At 45.6% G+C, this 18,886-nt stretch overlaps 1 protein-coding gene and 1 pseudogene across 1 annotated transcript in view; one reads left to right on the top strand and one right to left on the bottom strand.

Moving 5' to 3' along the window:
- The window catches only part of MAN1A1 (mannosidase alpha class 1A member 1), a 523,182-nt gene that overhangs the window by 492,386 nt on the left and 11,910 nt on the right, over positions 1 to 18,886 (bottom strand). The window lies entirely within an intron of this gene.
- LOC134911921 (5S ribosomal RNA) lies at positions 8,968 to 9,086 on the top strand (annotated as a pseudogene).

The raw sequence follows: 18,886 nt of genomic DNA on the forward strand, positions 1-18,886 counted from the left end.
ATACCGTATATACTCGAGTATAAGCAGACTTTTTCAGCACTATTTTTTGTGCTGAAAAAGCCCCCTCGGCTTATACTCGAGTCAAGGTGAAGGAGGGACACGGAGGGCACAGCGCGCACCTCTCCTGTGTCCCTCCTGCGTCTCCGGCGGGTCTATTAAATGAAGTACCCGTTCGTGAGCTCTGATTGGCTCACGAACCGGCACTTCATTTAACAGATCCGCCGCGGCCGCCAAAGACGCAGGAGAGACACAGGAGAGGCGCGCGCTGTGCCCTCTGTGTCCCTCCTTCACAAGACAGCGCGGAAGCGGCGGAGGGTAAGTTATACCTGGCACTGGGGGAGCATATTTGGCACTTGGGGGGGCATATCTGGCAGTATGAGGGCTGTGTACGGCTAGAGCTGCATTTCCCAACCTAGGCTTATAATCGAGTCAATAAGCTTTCCCAGGTTTTTGTGGTAAAATTAGGTGCCTCGGCTTATATTCGGGTCGACTTATACTAGAGTATATACGGTAAGCATTTTGAGTTAACTAAATCAACCAATAGATTTAGTTGAAGCAATACTCAACAGTGAGCAAAACAGTTAATAGTGTATGTTCTTCTGTGTCAAAAGATTTATATCTCCAATCTGTCTGGTGCGAACACAAATCTGATAATGTATGGGTGCAAATTAAAATTGACCATTTGCTCCCAGATACTGAAAAACAGACAATGGTCATTCAGACAAATTGGTTTAATCCATTTTTTTTTTTTCCTCCAAACAGATTAGACAGATAAATCTTTAGGTGTGTACCAGCTTTAGCTCCATTGGTACAGGGACTGGAGTAAAATCCCAGCAATAGCATGGTTTGTGTATATAATCTATAAAAAAAAAAAAAAAAATTCGAGTGATTGTATATATGACATATGAATGTTAAACACAATAAGAATTAATTTTATCTTGATTCAGACAAGAATTTCACTTTGGAAACACTGGTTAAAAAGATTTTTGCTTTGTTTTCAACACTGGTAGGGCTCCCACCTGGGACCAGGGTCACATAGATAATACAGCTCTAGGCAAGTCACATTTCTGTCTATCACACTGGTTGGAATAAAACACTAGACAGTAAAGCAACAAACGAATCCCTTCCTGCGCTATAAATGTTATGATATGGCTCAGAGTTCAATGAAAAACAAATATATAACTTATTATATTATATATATTTTTTATTTTATTTGATAGTATTTCATATAAATATATAAATAAAATACACTTCAGACCGGTCAATATGAAAAAACATTAACAAATCTCTTGCCTAACTAAAGGAGGTGGATCTTAGATAAACTTCTGTGCACAGAAAAAATATAAAAATATATAAAATTAATAAAAAATCAGTCCATATGAAAAAGGTTACCAGCTAGATTCACACCCATGAAATAGGTAGCATATTCATGTGTTGTATTGTAATGGATATCCTCAATACATTACCACTTTGCAAAGAAGACAATGTTGTGCAATAGAACTGCTCCCCGCAGGAGCCTTACATGCGGCTTGCACCAGTGGTTGTCACACGGGAAAGTTCAAATGACAAGTGAGACGGACTCGGGCTGCGGGAACGGCGCTTCACTAGCGCCTGCTGTGCTGATATTTCACCCGACTTCCAGGCTCTATGAGTCCACGTCTCCGAGTGCCGTATGCAGACACCTCAGTCACGGTTGTAATGTCCCGTTCTCCGTTGCTTCCACAGATAATGCTGCTGAATGAAGATCTATTATAAGGGTATAATAAAGCTGGTATATGGGTCCAAAAAGATCTGCTTCTGACGCGTTTCGCTCCTCTTATGGGGGCTTCCTCATTTATAGCGCAGGAGGGGATTCGTTTGTTGTTCTAGTGTTACCGGGACTGTGTAGTGCCGGTTCTTTTTGACTTGACTTACCCCAAGTCAAGCTTTCTCCTGCAGCTGGTTTGTACGCAGAATAAAATATTGTTTATAAAGCAAAGATTTTTTACCAGTAATACTATTATCTAAATATGGTAATGATACATTAGCGCCTGGTTATAGTTTTTTTTTTTTTTTGTACTAGACAGTAAAGAGCTGTTATGTTACTAGGGTCTGTAAGCAATGCTTTCAGACATTCTACTCCCTCGCACACAGAATCTCTTTTATAGGGCTCTATTTCTATAAAATTCTCTGTAGTTCCCAGTAATTATCATGTGGCTTTGTGGCAAAAAAAAATGTTTTTTTTTTTTTTTTTTTAATTACTAGAAGAAAAACTTACCTTTTCTAGTCTCCTAATGTGCTATGGTGTCCTTGAACCCAGGTGAACGTCTGAAAAGCCTTCAAGTAGGGCTTTCCCCAGTCCCAGAATGGTTCTCTAGAGAACAGGCAGGAAAGCCACACATGACCACACTGGGCAAGTGTGAGAAAATATGCTGGCGTATGACTAGTAAAACCTTACATTTTATCAATAGTGTTTGTTCAAAATGGAAATCACACATGATGTGCAATACCACTTTGACCATAATTGTGGATCGTTGACAGTCGAGTGCAGCATAATACCCCTTTCACATCGCACTAAAAACCCGGTATCGACACGGCATATTGCCGTGTCGAAACGGGTCAGTGTGCGATGTGAAAGCTATTTTTCAGAATTAGCGGGTCGCCTGACCCGGTAATTCAACCCGGTAAAAAAGAAGGGTTATTACCGGGTTGATTACCGGGTCAGGCGCAGTGTGAATGGGAGCCGTTCCGATGCGACACGGCTCCCATTCACAGCATAGGGAGAGGCGGCGCAGGAGATGAGCTCATCTCCCAGCGCCGACTCCACCCCCGCCCCTGCTGCGCCCTCCGCTGCTATGGCAACCGACCCGGTATATTGCCGGGTCGGAAAGCCAGCAACGGAGCGCAAATGCCGGATCCCACCCGGTAAGTACACGTTTCTCTTACCGGGTAGGATCCGGCATTTGCGATCTGAATGCAGCATAACACAGGGTTGGCTGGTTTAAAACAAACTTTTTTTAATAAAAAACACTCTAGTATTTTTATTATGCTGTTAATTACAGGCACGGCACTGTGACTTATTAAAAAAAAAGCCTATTATGCTAAAAAAAAATTAGTGTTTTTATTCAAAATGCTTAATGCCAGTGACATTCCCGATGCTTATGTCTAACTCCTCCTTTTTGTTTTTGAATTTTCCATTTTGTATTACTATTCAGATTTTTTTAAATTATAATAACGAAGGCTAATTAAAACATGGTTGATCGAGATCTGTAACAAAAAAACAACATTGTTTTAAACGAAAAAAAAAAAACGGTTTAAACCAAAATAAGCGGGTTTTTTAGTTTGTTTGTTTTTTTACGTTTTTTTTTCTCCAACCCTGGCATAACACCATCCTGTGATGGCACATGTATTCAATATAAGATACTTTTAAGGCCAGTACTCACTGGCAGATGTGGGGAGAGATGTGTGCTGAGCGAACCGCTCAGCACACATCTCTCCCCCCCGCTCAGCACAGCGCGATGTGTGCTGAGCGTGCGGGGGGGAGGCGCTCATTTCACCCAGCGGGTGAGATGAGCGACCAGCTAGATTGGCATGCATGCAGGCCAATCTAGCACCAGCGACAGCGATGCGCGGGGGTGCGCATCGCTAATCGCTGTGAGGGGCACATACGGACAGATCACTGCTTAAAATCTAAGCAATCTAGTCAGATTGCTTAGATTTTAAGCAGTGATCGCTCCGTGAGTACCCCCCTTTACTCATACACAAGGCCATTAACCAAACTGCAGAAACATACACCTCTTCACTTATCTCAATATATTGACCTCTCCGCTCTTCAAAAGATCTACATCTCTCATCCACACTCATTAATTGCTCCCATTCACGATTGCAGTACTTTCTAGGGGCTGCACTTCACTCTGTGGAATGCCCTACCTACCATGCACAATAAGACTCTCCAAACCTTGACGTGTTCCCTGAAAACTCACCTCTTCGGGCAAACTTATCAAATTCCGGAACCAGCCACATAACTTTCATAAAAACGTTCCTATTCAATTGCATCCCCTCTATACAGTCCATGCATATCCTCACTTTCCCATCCTCCTGACCCCGGTTCATCATTGCTGTGTAACCATATACAGCCCACCAAGAGCCTTTGCAATCTGGTGGACAACTATGCAATAGATAGCCATTGAAAAACAAGGATAGGAGCTATTTCCCTATATATTGTAAACATGCGAGCATGGCCTTCCTACCTCTATGACTGTCTGTTATTACCCAATTTTGTTTTATCAATGTTGTTCTACTTGTAAAGTGCAAGGGAATTTGCTGTGCTATATAAGAAACTGTTAATAAGTAATAATAAATAATGATGCTTTCATTTAGAAACTGTAGTAACAAAAATCTTAGCTTTTACTGCTGTATCCAACTACATGAATAGCCAGAAGCCATGAAAAAGTATTTTACCGCTGATGAAGGGCTTTTCAAAGCTTTTTAACTAGAGCTCAAAGTCACATGCTACAAGCAACTTCAGGAAATAGTTGCTTAGGTGTAGGTCATTTTTCTCTACAGATATCTGTGCTTGATTGAATTGGTGCCATTAATATTTTGAGAAACCCACCTTAAAACCTGGATGGAATCCCCTTTACCGAAAATATATATACCAGCAATGGCATACTGATAAATCCAGTAGCTAAAAGCGGGACAAAAGAGACCCCAGCTGTAAGAAAGTGACATGCAGGATATGATACTGTTTCCTGTAAATATACGTCAACCCAGGAAACTTGGAGCTTAATGTGCATATTGTTTCATTTCAATAACAAAAAGCTGTCACACTCGCTGGCATCATACTGTTTCCTAAAGGTCATGAATAAAGCAGATGTACCAAAGTTACAAATAGTAAAATAGTGAATGAATGAAATGAAAAATAGTATTTAATGGTCTATTCGCATTTCCCTGATGTTTTTTGTTTTTCCAATTGTATGTTCACACTGCAGTTATGTCTTCTGAATGCAGTAAGGCGGCATGCCTGAGAAACGTACAATGTCATGTTCCAACACAAAATCTGCAATATTACAGTGGGAAAAATACTGTGTAACTTTCATCACAATTCAGAAAGTGCTTGTACAGGATTTAGTGATGGAAGGGAAGGGGGGGGGTGGGGAGTGAAGTTTCTTCACTCCCCCATCACCCGGCCCCATAGCCCTGCATGCTAATATGGACAAGATTGTCCATATTGGCATGCATGTATAAGCGACCTGACACCAACGATGAACGAGCGCAGGGCCGCGCATTGTTGATGCCTACACACTGAACAATATGAACAAGTTCTCGTTTATTAATGAACGAGAACGTTTATATTTTTCAGTGAAATCGCCTAATGTGTAGGTCCTATTAATTGCAATGCCCCTGTCACATAAAGCCCTGTTCTCACAACCTATATTTGGACAGGTCACTGCCTCCCACCAAGATCAGCACCCTCCTGCTGAAATGCTCCCATTCTGTGAACATTCTATAGATCTGAATAAACCAGAGACAGCCCAGATAACCAATATGCAATATAGTAAGGTGCACAAACACTTCTCAAATGCACCTGAAAGAAATCCATAACACATTGCTTCTTTTAATTTGCCGGAGAGAAGCTTTGTTCAAAGGTCATTGCTGTTAAAACCCAAGCAATAATTTCACATGATTTGGTAGCAAAGAGACTTGTACACTGCACTAATTTATTACACCAGAGTAGGCTGCTTTACAGTTCCCACTCAAATACATGTAATGAAAGTTATCTATACAGAATGTGTGATCGCTTTATTTATTGACTTCTACAGGGAAAAAAAAAATTAAGAATGTGTCAACTAGCAAAAATAAAGCATCATGATCACTGAAATAGACTTTTATAATGGAATTATTGTTTGTCTTCAGCAATGAAATAGCACTTTGGCAACAGGAATATTCTGAATAGCAATTTAATTGCACACTTTAAGATGATATGTAATGGTTGGTTTATGAAGGTACGGCTGTGAGGGAAACGTGCACTAATACCCCTTTCAGACTGACAGTGCCGCGTCACACCCGAGAACGTGTTCCGGGACGGACCCCTTTCAGACTGCACTTAGACCTGGGATCGACCCGAGACAGCCCCATTCACACCGATACCGGGAAATCCCTGCAAATGCTTATGTTTGTCATTAGAAATGGACATTTTTCTGGCCAGCCCCATTCTTTTTACGGTTGTTGTCATGCACATTCAAGACCTGCTTCTTTAGAGTCTTCATTTTATTTACAACTTGCTGTTGTGTACGTATAATGCCTCTTGCTTCAAGCAGCTTTGCAATATTTCTCTTACGTCCTAGAGGATGCTGGGGACTCTGTAAGGACCATGGGGTATAGACGGGCTCCGCAGGAGACATGGGCACTCTAAAGAACTTTTAGTATGGGTGTGCACTGGCTCCTCCCTCTATGCCCCTCCTCCAGACCTCAGTTAGATTTTGTGCCCAGAGGAGATAGGGTGCATTACAGGGGAGCTCTACAGAGTTTCTCTACATAAAGAATTTTGTTAGGTTTTTTTTTTATTTTCAGGGAGCACTGCTGGCAACAGGCTCCCTGCATAGTGGGACTGAGGAGAGAGAAGCAGACCTACTTAAATGATAAGCTCTGCTTCTTAGGCTACTGGACACCATTAGCTCCAGAGGGAGTCGGAACGCTGGTCTCACCCCGCCGTTCATCCCGGAGCCGCGCCGCCGTCCTCCTCGCAGAGCCAGAAGATAGAAGCCGGGTGAGTATAAGAAGAAAAGAAGACTTCAAGGCGGCAGAAGACTTCAGATCTTCATTGAGGTAAGCACGCAGCGGTAACGCTGCGCGCCATTGCTCCCACACACTACACACACAGTACAGGCACTGATGGGTGCAGGGCGCAGGGGGGCGCCCTGGGCAGCAATAAACTTCGGGTATGGCATATCAGGAGGCATTAGGCTGCGGAGGCAGTAAATGGAGAAATCCACCATTTTTTGCATATTGAAGCGGGACCGAAGCCCACCGCTCGCCGCTGGAGGGGCGGAGCTTGATCCCTCAGCACTAACAGTGCCATTTTCTCCCCAGAACGCTGCAGAGAAGCTGGCTTCCCGGACTCTCCCCTGCTGAAATCGGTGACAGGGGGCTGGAAAAGAGGGGGGGGGGGGGCATTTTCAAGGCGCAGTGAGAGTATTACACATTGATTGGTGCTAAAAAGCGCTATCTGGGTTATTTTCCAGTATCTGTAGGCGCTGGGTGTGTGCTGGCATACTCTCTCTCTGTCTCTCCAAAGGGCCTTGTTGGAGAATTGTCCCTTTATAGATATATCCCTGTGTGTGTGGGGGTGTCGGTACGTGCGCGTCGGCATGTCTGAGGCGGAAGGCTCATCCAAGGAGGAGGTGGAGCGAATGAGTGGTGTGTCTCCGTCGGCAACGCCGACTCATGAATGGATGGACATGTGGCATATGTTAAATGCAAGTGTGGCCTCATTACATAATTTTAATTTTTATTTATTTATTTATTTTTTCCCTTTTCCACCCTCCCCCCCTTTCCCCTCCCCCCACCCCCCTTCATTCCCCTTCTCATTTTCCTCTATTCATTTCCCCTTACCTTTCCTAAACCCCCCCCTCTATATATATTTTTTTTATTCATATTTATTTCATTTATCTAGTATTAAGTTTTATTTTATTTCATTATTCATATATATATATATATATATATATATTTTCATTTCATAATTTATCATTATTATTTATATATTTATTGTTTACTTCATTCAATTATTATTATCATTATTTATATTTATTTTTCATCAACCAATATACTTCTCCTACGTGCAATTTATCATTCTTTTCAGCTCTGTTGTTCTCCAAACCAGTAATAACACTAACGGTCCATTAACAATATACTACTAATGTTCTCATAAATCCCTTTTCTCAAACAGCCCCAGCTCTGTTACATCCTTTTTTGATTAACATATAGGTCATACTGGGTAGGGTCCCTGATACCAACGTTATCTATGATTGGCTGCGCTTTCTCTTATAGTAAGGCAGTGGGGAGCTCCGAGAGCAGGCGATCATGTGACCAAGCTCTCGGAGCGAAATGCGCGTCACTTCCGGTTCCGGTGCTCGAACTTCCGGTCGTACGGACCGCGGCCGCCGGCGCCTCACTCCTCGGCTCTAAACTCTGTTCCCTGGCTCACAGTTACCCTCGTCAGGTTGGGTAAGACACCACCGGCCTAGGCCGGAAAACGGGTTTCACCACCCAGCCTCATTCTTTTTTCCCCCTTTTCATCCACAGCATTCCCCACATACTTTCCAGTTAGTAGGGATGTGGTGAAGGCTTCTAATAATATTGATGCATCTATACTATTTATGATTTTGCTTGATTAAAACTGTTATCAATATATGATTATATTTACAAGGGTGGACAAAGAGGAATCTGTATGCAAGGGTCAGATGAAATTATGTAATCAATCTCAGAATTTATAATACTGGGTTATATACTGAATTACATCATTTTTTGACATTTATATATTACTTTACCTCTTACTTTTTGTTTCAAATTATCTCCAGTGACATACATTGCTTGTGGTAATTTTGTTAGGGATTTTCAGCACCTGAATTACATAGGATTGTCAAATATCGTTTTACTTCCAATAATTGTATTGATTTAAATTATCTCCAGTGACCTACATTGCCTGTGGTAATGTTGTTTATAATTAGGAATTTTCAACACCTGAATTACATAGGATTGTCAAATACTGTTTTGCTTCCAACAATTGTAACTATCACTGGTCTCTTTTCTGGTTCAGGATATTACTATTTAATTATTTTTATTTTTTATCAAAATGTTGCTTTCATTCTGACAGTCTGTTTTTTGACTACTCAAAACCTCAGAGGTAAAAGAATTATATATATTTTCTGTTATTCACATCCTGGGTCCCAATACAATCGGAAAACAGTGCGCCTAGGAGATAAATCTACCTACGGTCAGACCGCACTGAGTATGCCCAAACTCGTCTGATCTTGGAAGCCAAGCACTGCAGGGCCTGGTCAGTACCTGGATAGGAAACTACCAGGGAATACTAGGTACCGTAGGTATTTTATTCTCCAATATTTAATACAATCCTGGGACCCACGACAGGAACTTGATCACAGGTTCCTGGCACCAATTGATTACATTAGACCTGAGGGAGTGACCTCATTCTATGTATTCCTATTATAGAGGACATAAGTGTAAGATATCATTATTTTGAATGAGGGACCACTTATTTTCGCTCATGCCGCCCACATTTTAGTACATCAGTACTTGTGAATTTTGATGTTCCTTGAATATGGACGCTTGCTCTCGCTTCTCTCTCTTAAGTATACACTAATAAAAGTTATGTTTTAATAAATTCATCATTACAAATTTTCAAGTGTGCCCTGGAAAAGGCCTATAGTTGCTTTTTTGTCCTTTTTCTTTAAAGGACCATACATGTCTCATTACATAAGAGACTGGACCTGGAAGAGTCCAGGGAAAAAGCTGGGGGTCAATCCACGGATTGGGCTGGGTCACAGGGCCCGTCGGGGTCTCAAAAACGTCCCCTATCCCAAATAGCCGACACTGATACCGACGCGGATTCTGATTCCAGTGTCGATTATGATGATGCTAGATTGCACCCACGGGTGGCAAAGGGTATTCAGTGTATGATTATTGCAGTGAAAGAGGTTTTGCATATCACGGATGACCCCTCTGTCCCTGACACGAGGGTGCGCATGTATAAGGAGAAGAAACCTGAGGTAACCTTTCCCCCTCCTCATGAGCTGAACGAGTTGTTTGAAAAAGCTTGGGAAACTCCAGATAAAAAACTGCAGATTCCCAAAAGGATTCTTATGGCATATCCTTTCCCTGCTCAGGACAGGGTGCGTTGGGAATACTCTCCCAGGGTGGACAAGGCTTTGACGCGCCTGTCCAAGAAGGTGGCGCTACCGTCTCCGGACACGGCAGCCCTCAAGGATCCTGCTGATCGCAGACAGGAGACTACTTTAAAGTCTATTTATGCCTATACAGTTGTTTTGCTCAGACCGGCAATAGCATCGGCATGGGTATGTAGCGCAGTTGCAGCATGGACAGATACCTTGTCAGAGGGCTTTGATACCCTAGACAGGGATACCGTTTTATTAACATTAGCCCACATTAAAGACGCAGTCTTATTTATGAGGGACGCTCAAAGAGACGTTGGGCTGCTGGGTTCCAGAGCCAATGCGATGGCTATTTCTGCGAGGCGAGCTCTATGGACCCGCCAATGGATGGGTGATGCAGACTCCAAGAAACATATGGAGGTTTTACCTTACAAGGGTGAAGTGTTGTTTGGGGAGGGGCTCGCGGACTTGGTTGCCACAACTACCGCGGGTAAATCTACATTTTCACCTTTTGTTCCCCAACAGCAAAAGAAAACTCCACAGTATCAGATGCATTCCTTTCGGTCGCATAAGGCCAGTAGAGGTCGGGGCTCCTCTTTCCTTGCCAGAAGTAAGGGTAAAGGGAAAAGAACACCTGCGTTGGCTAGCTCCCAGGAGCAAAAGTCCTCCCCGGCTTCTACAAAATCCACCGCATGACGCTGGGGCTCCCCTAAGGGAGTCCGCACCGGTGGGGGCACGTCTTCGACTTTTCAGCCAAATCTGGATTCTTTCAGAAGTGGATCCTTGGGCAATCGAAATTGTTTCCCAGGGCTACAAGCTGGAATTCGAAGAGGTGCCCCCCCCGCCGATTTTTCAAGTCGGCCTTGCCAGCTTCACCACCGGAAAGGGAGGTGGTGTTAGCTGCAATTCAAAAGCTGTGTCAACAGCAAGTGGTGGTCAAGGTTCCCCTGGTTGAACAGGGAAAAGGGTATTATTCAACCCTGTTTGTGGTCCCGAAGCCGGATGGTTCGGACAGACCCATTTTAAATCAGAAATCCCTAAACCTGTACTTAAAAAAGTTAAAATTCAAGATGGAATCGCTCCAAGCGGTCATATCAAGCCTGGAAGGGGGGGATTTTATGGTGTCACTAAACAAAGGATGCATACCTTCATGTCCCCATATACCCTCCTCATCAGGAATACCTGAGATTCGCTGTACAGGACTGTCATTACCAGTTTCAGACGTTGCCGTTTGGGGTTTCCACGGCCCCGAGGATTTTCACCAAGGTAATGGCAGAGATGATGGTGCTCCTGCGCAGGCAGGGAGTCACAATTATCCCATACTTGGACGATCATCTGATAAAGGCGAGATCGAGAGACAAACTGCTGGAAAGCGTGTCGCTCTCCTTGAAAGTGCTCCAACATCACGGTTGGATTCTCAATCTGCCAAAGTCACAATTGGTTCCAACGACTCCGCTATCGTTCCTAGGCATGATTCTGGATACGGAACAAAAGAGGGTTTTTCTCTCGATGGAAAAAGCCCAGGAACTCCAGAACATGGTCAGAGACCTGCTAAAACCAAAAAGAGTGTCAGTCCATCAATGCACTCGAGTACTGGGAAAAAGGGTGGCAATCCCCTTCGGCAGGTTTCATGCGAGGACATTTCAGTGGGACCTTCTGGACAAATGGTCCGGGTCCCATCTTCAAATTCATCAGAAAATAAGCCTGTCCCCCAGGGCCAGGGTGTCTCTTCTGTGGTGGCTGCAGAGTGCTCACCTTCTAGAGGGTCGCAGGTTCGGCATTCAAGACTGGGTTCTGGTGACCACGGACGTGAGCCTCCGAGGATGGGGAGCAGTCACACAAGGAAGACATTTTCAGGGACTATGGTCAAGCCAGGAGGCTTGTCTACACATCAACATACTGGAGTTGAGGGCCATATACAACGGCCTACGACAAGCGGAGAATCTTCTTCGGGGCTTCCCGGTTCTGATTCAATCAGACAACGTCACAGCCGTGGCTCATGTAAACCGCCAAGGCGGGACAAGGAGCAGAGTGGCGATGGCGGAAGCCACCAGGATTCTTCGATGGGCGGAAAATCACGTAAGCTCTCTGTCAGCTGTCTTCATTCCGGGAGTGGACAACTGGGAAGCAGATTTCCTCAGCAGACACGATCTCCATCAAGGAGAGTGGGGACTTCATCAAGAAGTTTTTGCAGAGATAACAAGTCTTTGGGGAATTCCTCAAATAGACATGATGGCGTCACGCCTCAACACGAAGCTTCAACAGTATTGTGCCAGGTCACGGGACCCTCAGGCAGTAGCAGTAGATGCCCTAGTGACACCATGGGTGTTTCGGTCGGTCTATGCGTTTCCTCCTTTTCCTCTCATCTCAAAAATTTTGAGACTCATAAGGCAAAGGAGAGTGCAGGCAATACTCATTGTTCCAGATTGGCCTCGAAGGGCCTGGTACTCAAATCTTCAGGAAATGCTCACAAAAGATCCGTGGCCTCTTCCTCTCAGAGAGGACCTGTTAAAGCAGGGGCCATGTGTGTTCCAAGACTTACCGCGGTTACGTTTGACGGCATGGCGGTTGAGCACCGAATCATAGCTGAAAAAATAAGAATTTACTTACCGATAATTCTATTTCTCGGAGTCCGTAGTGGATGCTGGGGTTCCTGAAAGGACCATGGGGAATAGCGGCTCCGCAGGAGACAGGGCACAAAAAAGTAAAGCTTTACTAGGTCAGGTGGTGTGCACTGGCTCCTCCCCCTATGACCCTCCTCCAGACTCCAGTTAGGTACTGTGCCCGGACGAGCATACACAATAAGGGAGGCATTTTGAATCCCGGGTAAGACTCATACCAGCCACACCAATCACACCGTACAACTTGTGATCTAAACCCAGTTAACAGTATGACAACAGAAAGGGCCTCTTAAAGATGGCTCCTTAACAATAACCCGAATTAGTTAACAATAACTATGTACAAGTATTGCAGATAATCCGCACTTGGGATGGGCGCCCAGCATCCACTACGGACTCCGAGAAATAGAATTATCGGTAAGTAAATTCTTATTTTCTCTATCGTCCTAAGTGGATGCTGGGGTTCCTGAAAGGACCATGGGGATTATACCAAAGCTCCCAAACGGGCGGGAGAGTGCGGATGACTCTGCAGCACCGAATGAGAGAACTCCAGGTCCTCCTTTGCCAGGGTATCAAATTTGTAAAATTTTACAAACGTGTTCTCCCCCGACCACGTAGCTGCTCGGCAGAGTTGTAATGCCGAGACCCCTCGGGCAGCCGCCCAAGATGAGCCCACCTTCCTTGTGGAGTGGGCTTTTACAGTTTTAGGCTGTGGCAGGCCTGCCACAGAATGTGCAAGTTGAATTGTGTTACAAATCCAACGAGCAATCGACTGCTTAGAAGCAGGTGCGCCCAACTTGTTGGGTGCATACAATATAAACAGCGAGTCAGATTTTCTGACTCCAGCCGTCCTTGCAATGTATATTTTTAAGGCTCTGACAACGTCCAACAACTTGGAGTCCTCCAAGTCGCTAGTGGCCGCAGGCACCACAATAGGTTGGTTCAGATGAAATGCTGATACCACTTTAGGGAGAAAATGCGGACGAGTCCGCAGTTCTGCCCTATCCGAATGGAAGATTAGATAAGGACTTTTATAAGATAAAGCCGCCAATTCAGATACTCTCCTGGCAGAGGCCAGGGCTAGTAACATAGTCACTTTCAATGTGAGATATTTCAAATCCACCTTTTTCAATGGTTCAAACCAATGGGATTTGAGGAAATCTAAAACTACATTTAGATCCCACGGTGCCACCGGAGGCACCACAGGAGGCTGTATATGCAGTACTCCCTTGACAAAAGTCTGGACCTCAGGGACAGAGGCCAATTCTCTTTGGAAGAATATTGACAGGGCCGAAATTTGAACCTTAATGGATCCCAATTTGAGACCCATAGATAATCCTGATTGCAGGAAATGTAGGAAACGACCCAGTTGGAATTCCTCCGTCGGAACCCTCCGATCCTCGCACCACGCTACATATTTTCGCCAAATGCGGTGATAATGTTTCACGGTGACTTCCTTCCGTGCCTTAATCAAGGTAGGAATGACTTCTTCTGGAATGCCTTTCCCTTTTAGGATCTGGCGTTCAACCGCCATGCCGTCAAACGCAGCCGCGGTAAGTCTTGAAAAAGACAGGGACCCTGCTGTAGCAGGTCCCTTCTCAGAGGTAGAGGCCACGGTTCGTCCGTGAGCATCTCTTGAAGTTCCGGATACCAAGTCCTTCTCGGCCAATCCGGAACCACTAGTATTGTTCTTACTCTTCTTTGCCGTATGATCTTCAATACCTTTGGTATGAGCGGCAGAGGAGGAAACACATACACTGACTGGTACACCCAAGGAGTTACCAGTGCGTCCACAGCTATTGCCTGTGGATCTCTTGACCTGGCGCAATATTTGTCCAGTTTCTTGTTGAGGCGAGACGCCATCATGTCTACAATTGGTCTTTCCCAACGGTCTATTAACATGTTGAAGACTTCTGGATGTAGACCCCACTCTCCCGGATGAAGATCGTGTCTGCTGAGGAAGTCTGCTTCCCAGTTGTCCACGCCCGGGATGAACACTGCTGACAGTGCTATCACGTGATTCTCCGCCCAGCGAAGAATCTTGGCAGCTTCTGCCATTGCACTCCTGCTTCTTGTGCCGCCCTGCCTGTTTACATGGGCGACCGCCGTGATGTTGTCCGACTGAATCAACACCGGCTTTCCTTGCAGGAGAAGTTCCGCCTGGCTTAGAGCATTGTAGATTGCTCTTAGTTCCAGAATGTTTATGTGAAGAGACTTTTCCAGACTCGTCCATACTCCCTGGAAGTTTCTTCCTTGTGTGACTGCTCCCCAGCCTCTCAGGCTGGCGTCCGTGGTCACCAGGATCCAATCCTGAATGCCGAATCTGCGGCCTTCTAATAGGTGAGCCTTCTGCAACCACCACAGAAGTGACACCCTTGTCTTTGGTGACAGGGTTATTCGCAGGTGCATCTGCAGATGCGACCCTGACCATTTGTCCAACAGATCCCTTTGGAATATTCTTGCATGGAATCTGCCGAATGGAATTTGCTTCGTAAGAAGCCACCATTTTTCCCAGGACTCTTGTGCATTGATGTACTGACACTTTTCCTGGTTTTAGGAGGTTCCTGACCAGATCGGATAACTCCTTGGCTTTTTCCTCTGGAAGGAAAACCTTTTTCTGAACCGTGTCCAGAATCATTCCTAGGAACAGCAGACGAGTTGTCGGGATTAAATGGGATTTTGGAATATTCAGAATCCACCCGTGTTGTCTTAGCACCTCTTGAGATAGTGCTAAAGCTGTCTCCAGCTGTTCTCTGGACCTTGCCCTTATTAGGAGATCGTCCAAGTATGGGATAACTAATACGCCTTTTCTTCGAAGAAGAATCATCATCTCGGCCATTACCTTGGTAAAGACCCGAGGCGCCGTGGACAATCCGAACGGCAGCGTCTGAAACTGATAGTGACAGTTTTGAACAATGAACCTGAGGTACCCCTGGTGTGCGGGGTAAATCGGAACGTGTAGATACGCATCCTTGATGTCCAAGGATACCATAAAGTCCCCTTCTTCCAGGTTCGCTATCACTGCTCTGAGTGACTCCATCTTGAACTTGAACTTTTTTATGTAGAGGTTCAAGGACTTCAGATTTAGAATAGGCCTTACCGAGCCATCCGGCTTCGGTACCACAAATAGAGTGGAATAATACCCCTTTCCTTGTTGTAATAGGGGTACTTTGACTATCACCTGCTGAGCGTACAGCTTGTGAATGGCTTCCAACACCCTCTCCCTTTCGGAAGAGACGGTTGGTAAGGCAGACTTCAGGAAACGATGAGGAGGATCCGTCTCTAATTCCAACCTGTACCCCTGAGATATTATCTGCAGGATCCAGGGGTCTACCTGCGAGTGAGCCCACTGCGCGCTGTAATTTTTGAGACGGCCCCCCACTGTCCCCGAGTCCGCTTGAGAGGCCCCAGCGTCATGCTGAGGTTTTTGCAGGAGCCGGGGAGGGCTTCTGTTCCTGGGAAGGAGCTGCCTGTTGGTGTCTCTTCCCTCTTCCTCTGCCTCGTGGCAGGTACGACAAGCCCTTTGCTCTCTTATTTTTGTAGGAGCGAAAAGGCTGCGGTTGAAAGGTCGGTGCCTTTCTCTGTTGGGGAGTGACTTGAGGTAAAAAAGTGGATTTCCCGGCAGTAGCCGTGGCCACCAAGTCTGATAGACCAACTCCAAATAACTCCTCCCCTTTATACGGCAAAACCTCCATGTGACGTTTTGAATCCGCATCGCCTGTCCACTGTCGTGTCCATAAGGCTCTTCTGGCTGAAATGGACATAGCACTCACCCGAGATGCCAGTGTGCAAATATCCCTCTGTGCATCACGCATATAGATAAATGCATCCTTTATTTGTTCTAACGACAGTAAAACATTGTCCCTATCTAGGGTATCAATATTTTCAATCAGGGATTCTGACCAAACTACTCCAGCACTGCACATCCAGGCAGTTGCTATAGCTGGTCGTAGTATAACACCTGCATGTGTGTATATATTCTTTTGAATAACTTCCATCTTTCTATCTGATGGATCCTTAAGTGCGGCCGTCTCAGGAGAGGGTAACGCCACTTGTTTGGATAAGCGTGTGAGCGCCTTGTCCACCTTAGGGGGTGTTTCCCAGCGCGCCCTAACCTCTGGCGGGAAAGGGTATAATGCCAATAACTTTTTTGAAATTATCAACTTTTTATCAGGAGCAACCCACGCTTCATCACACACGTCATTTAATTCTTCTGATTCAGGAAAAACTGTTTGTAGTTTTTTCACACCATACATAATACCCTGTTTTACGGTATCTGTAGTATCAGCTAAATGTAACGTCTCCTTCATTGCCAAAATCATATAACGTGTGGCCCTACTGGAAAATACGTTTGAATTTCTACCGTCGTCACTGGAATCAGTGCCCGTGTCTGGGTCTGTGTCGACCGACTGAGGCAAAGGGCGTTTTACAGCCCCTGACGGTGTTTGAGGCGCCTGGACAGGCATTAATTGATTGTCCGGCCGCCTCATGTCCTCAACTGACTGTTTAAGGGAAGATAAACCATCACGTAATTCCACAAATAAAGGCATCCATTCTGGTGTCGACCCCCTGGGGGGTGACATCTGCATATTTGGCAATTGCTCCGCCTCCACACCAATATCGTCCTCATACATGTCGACACCACGTACCGACACACACCGCAAACTCACAGGGAATGCTCTAATGAAGACAGGACCCACTAGCCCTTTTGGGGAGACAGAGGGAGAGTCTGCCAGCACACACCACAAAGCGCTATATATACAAGGGATATCCTTATATTAAGTGCTCCCTTATAGCTGCTTTAATATATATATATATATAGCCATTAATGTGCCCCCCCTCTCTGTTTTACCCTGTTTCTGTAGTGCAGTGCAGGGGAGAGACCTGGGAGCCGTTCTGACCAGCGGAGCTGTGACAGAAAATGGCGCCGTGTGCTGAGGAGATAGGCCCCGCCCCTTTTTCGGCGGGTTCTTCTCCCGCTATTTTTCCAGTCAGGCAGGGGTTAAATATCTCCATATAGCCCCTATGGGCTATATGTGAGGTATTTTTAGCCTTGTATAAGGTTTATATTTGCCTCTCAGAGCGCCCCCCCCCAGCGCTCTGCACCCTCAGTGACTGCCCAGTGAAGTGTGCTGAGAGGAAAATGGCGCACAGCTGCAGTGCTGTGCGCTACCTTATGAAGACTGAGGAGTCTTCAGCCGCCGGTTTCCGGACCTCTTCACGCTTCAGCATCTGCAAGGGGGTCGGCGGCGCGGCTCCGGGACCGGACTCCACGGCTGGGCCTGTGTTCGATCCCTCTGGAGCTAATGGTGTCCAGTAGCCAAGCAGCAAATCCACTCTGCATGCAGGTGAGTTTACTACTTTCCCCCTAAGTCCCACGTTGCAGTGATCCTGTTGCCAGCAGGACTCACTGTAAAGAAAAAAAACCTAAACTAAACTTTCTCTAAGCAGCTCTTTAGGAGAGCCACCTAGATTGCACCCTTCTCGTTCGGGCACAAAATCTAACTGGAGTCTGGAGGAGGGTCATAGGGGGAGGAGCCAGTGCACACCACCTGACCTAGTAAAGCTTTACTTTTTTGTGCCCTGTCTCCTGCGGAGCCGCTATTCCCCATGGTCCTTTCAGGAACCCCAGCATCCACTTAGGACGATAGAGAAAGGTATTCTGGAGGAAGTCATCTCTACTCTACTAAAGGCTAGAAAAGAGGTGACAGCAAAGCATTATCACCGTATTTGGAGGAAATATGTTTCTTGGTGTGAAGCCAAGAATGCTCCTACAGAAGATTTCCATCTGGGCCGATTTCTCCACCGTTTACAGACAGGAGTGGATATGGGCCTGAAGTTAGGCTCCATTAAGGTACAGATTCCGGCCTTATCTATCTTCTCTTAGAGGGAATTAGCTTCTCTCCCAGAAGTCCAAACGTTTGTGAAGGGAGTGCTGCACATCCAGCCCCCCTTTGTGCCCCCAGTGGCACCGTGGGACCTTAACGTGGTCTTAAACTTTCTGAAGTCTCACTGGTTTGAACCTCTTCAAACAGTTGAATTAATTTCTCACGTGGAAGGTGGTCATGTTATTGGCCTTGGTATCTGCAAGGCGGGTGTCAGAATTGGCGGCCTTGTCCCACAAGAGCCCCTATTTGATTTTCCATGTGGATAGAGCCGAGTTGAGGACACGTCCTAAATTTTTGCCTAATGTGGTTTCTTCTTTTCACATGAACCAACCTATTGTGGTGCCTGTGGCTACGGGGGACTGGGAGGACTCCAAGTCCCTGGATGTGGTCAGAGCCTTAAAGATTTATGTAGCCAGGACGGCTAGGATTAGGAAAACAGAGGCTCTGTTTGTCCTGTATGCAGCCAACAAGGTTGGCGCTCCTGCGTCTA

Source organism: Pseudophryne corroboree, chromosome 4, assembly GCF_028390025.1.
Source record: "Pseudophryne corroboree isolate aPseCor3 chromosome 4, aPseCor3.hap2, whole genome shotgun sequence".
Classification (NCBI taxonomy): Eukaryota; Metazoa; Chordata; class Amphibia; order Anura; family Myobatrachidae; genus Pseudophryne; species Pseudophryne corroboree.